This window comes from Phytophthora infestans, genomic scaffold, assembly GCF_000142945.1.
Source record: "Phytophthora infestans T30-4 supercont1.13 genomic scaffold, whole genome shotgun sequence".
Taxonomy (NCBI): Eukaryota; Oomycota; class Peronosporomycetes; order Peronosporales; family Peronosporaceae; genus Phytophthora; species Phytophthora infestans.
In genome coordinates, this window is record NW_003303746.1 from 2,022,731 (window position 1) to 2,025,951 (window position 3,221).

The following is a 3,221-nucleotide window of genomic DNA, read 5'->3' on the forward strand; positions in this document are numbered from 1 at the left end:
CTGATGTCGGACAGATTGGGTGTGGGAGAAGGTATGGTGTCACTTCTTGAGAGATGTTGCGGTGTCCCCGGGCAGGCGAGAAGCAGCCCATGAGCTGTGTGCTGTCGACGTGCAAGCAGGAATAAGGTTGCGCTGTCGTGGAGTGCACCAGGAGTGGAGGAAAGTGCGCGTCCGAGACGTCGGTTTTGATGCGGTTTGGCGTGGTATCTTGCCCGAGTGGTCTAACGGGGCGGACTTAAGATCCGCTAGACATACCAGTCTGCGTGGGCTCAAACCCCACATATACCAAAGCTATCCTTCTACACCTAGTGGTGTTGTGTGCGGCGCAGCGTGTATTCGCGCTGTGCGACTTGTGAAGGATGTGTGCTGCTCCACTTTGCCATCGGTAAATTATTTTCCTCACGAGCCAGAGACATGGGCCACCTGGTAATTTATGGCTGATGACCCTGAGCTAGACGCGTGATTTGCTAGGAACTGATGTCGGACAGATTGGGTGTGGGAGAAGGTATGGTGTCACTTCTTGAGAGATGTTGCGGTGTCCCCGGGCAGGCGAGAAGCAGCCCATGAGCTGCGTGCTGTCGACGTGCAAGCAGGAATAAGGTTGCGCTGTCGTGGAGTGCACCAGGAGTGGAGGAAAGTGCGCGTCCGAGACGTCGGTTTTGATGCGGTTTGGCGTGGTATCTTGCCCGAGTGGTCTAAGGGGGCGGACTTAAGATCCACTAGACATACCAGTCTGCGTGGGCTCAAACCCCACAGATACCAAAGCTATCCTTCTACACCTTGTGGTGTTGTGTGCGGGGCAGCGTGTATTCGCGCTGTGCGACTTGTGAAGGATGTGTGCTGCTGCACTTTGCCATCGGTAATTTATTTTCCTCACGAGCCAGAGACATGGGCCACCTGGTAATTTAGGGCTGATGACCCTGTGTGGGTGGGCTGGACGCGTGATTTGCCAGGGACTGATGTCGGACAAGTTATGCTGTCACTCCTTGAGAGATGTTGCGGTGTCCCCGGGCAGGCGAGAAGCAGCCTATGAGCTGCGTGCTGTCGACGTGCAAGCAGAAATGAGGTTGCGTTGTCGTGGGGAGCGCCAGGAGTGGAGGAAAGTACGCGCCCAACACGTCGGTTTTGATGCGGTTTGGCGTGGTATCTTGCCCGAGTGGTCTAAGGGGGCGGACTTAAGATCCGCTTCCTCTTGCTTCTCTGCACTTGCAGTAGCAAGCATCGCTAAGGTCAAATCTCCGACTACGATGTCCTTGAGGTCTTGTTCCTTGAAGACGTTCATCAGCGCCCACTTGTACGTCTGCCAATCCTTACCATCCCAGTTCTTAGGGACTCCTTCACTCGAGTACTTCAGGGGCTTCGTCATTTGGGCTCAGAACCCTATTGGAACTCCGTTCCGTTTGGCAGCACTCTGGTGTGGGATCCACCTTCCATAAAAATATCTGAAGCGTGTTCGTCGTGCGTCAAGTGATCGCCGCTGGGATATTTCTGCGGACTTTGAGCTGCATCAGCGAAGTCGATCAAAAACCATTCAACGCGGTCGATATGCTTGATCACGTTAGACCAACGGATGTCTCTGTGCATCCACCCGTTGCGATGGAGGACTACAAGGGCCTCGAGAACGTTCCCGAGCGCGACGAACAGTTCACTCAAGCTGCATGGCTTCATCTCAATGCCGCGGGGCTTAAGTGTCAATCTCAATTGGTCTGAATCCACCGTGACGACTGCATCGGCACAAGGAACCCCATAAGCTTTCAAAGAATCGTAGATCTGCTACACGCGACGATACTCTTCTTGTGTATGAAAGATCTTATCGACGAAAATCGGACTCAACCGCACCTTGACGCCATTGGCGCGATGGATGTCCATGAACTCGGTCCCTGCCGAGGCCGGACAGTTTTGCACAATTGCCGGGAAAAGCAGACACAAATTCAGAAGTGCCAGTACAAGTCGAAAACGTTCCGGCGCATGCTGCAAGTTAAACCCTCCAATAAGGTGGGTTTTAACGTTGCCCGTGACGTCTTGATAGATAGCAAATAATTCTAGCTCGAAGCCCGACGCAGCATAGCCAAACACATACGTCACTCCACCGTAAGACCACACCAGCGTTTTAGAGAGCTCCTCACGAGGCACAGTGATAGAAGTACGAGGTTCTTTCTCCTCACCACGAAAAACACAGATATGATCCAAAGCAAACAAAAAGTCGGGTCGCTTCAAACCTGACGAGGATCTCCTGCTCGAATCCCGGTTGATGTAAGCACGCCTAAACACAAACCCGAGCACCACACGAATAATTGAGTCCCAGAAATAATGAAATGCACTCTCTGTGGCATCCCCATCCACCTGCGGGTACAGGAACGCAGCGCTAAACACCGAATATTTTAAAAATTCGCACGGCGAAATGTCGTTTAGCTCGAGCAATTTATCTCGAAGGAGTTGGCCTAGTATCGATGGACTCGACCAAGCTTGAAACACAGACTGCGGTAACCCAATCTTTACAGGGAGAGGTTGTCCGATAAATTCATTTAGATCTCCGCGTGTCGGCAGTAGCGTAAGTTTTGCAACTTCACAATGTTGAAATCTCGACAGCCATAAGTCCGTCCCATCAGAAATAGGAGCACTACTTGTCCCAGGAGGCAACGCCACCAGCACGTGAACAGGTGTGTTCATCGACTCGACATCCTCTAGCGTGGGTACGAACTTGACGTCCTTCTCCGACAAGCCAACCAAGCTGAGCGGCGCTCCTGCAACGCCCAATAGCTTCAAATCACTCGTGTCACTGACACCGTCCTTCACGTCGTTCTCCGTTAGCCACACCCCAGCGCCTTTCTTCTTCTTCGCCAGGAAGAGCTGCAGGTTCTTGGCGTCGCATGTGATCGTCGATGCGTTCTCCTCCTTGATCGCCTTCTTCAAGTGCCCCACGGACTTGTTCTCGTCAATGTCCACAGGGAACGCGCTCCCAGACACACCAACGACGGCACAGTACAAAGTAACCATATTACGGCCGAATCCTGGAGTGAGGAAAAAGGGGAGAATTTCCGTTCGTATTTAAACGGAATTGAAGAGACATCCTCTCATTTTATGTTAAGCGTTAGGTTTATGATATAAATCTTATTAATACGTACTGACCATATTAAATGGTCCATTATAAATGGTCAGTACTCTTAAGTCTTTCTATACGAGCATTACTGTGACTTCGATATAGCATATATCGTCGTGGG

At 51.6% G+C, this 3,221-nt stretch overlaps 1 pseudogene; it reads right to left on the reverse strand.

Annotated features, from left to right (window-relative positions):
• Positions 1 to 1,413: 1,413 nt before the first annotated feature.
• Positions 1,414 to 2,997, reverse strand: PITG_08450 (annotated as a pseudogene; the record flags this gene model as incomplete).
• Between the last annotated feature and the right edge of the window lie 224 nt (positions 2,998 to 3,221).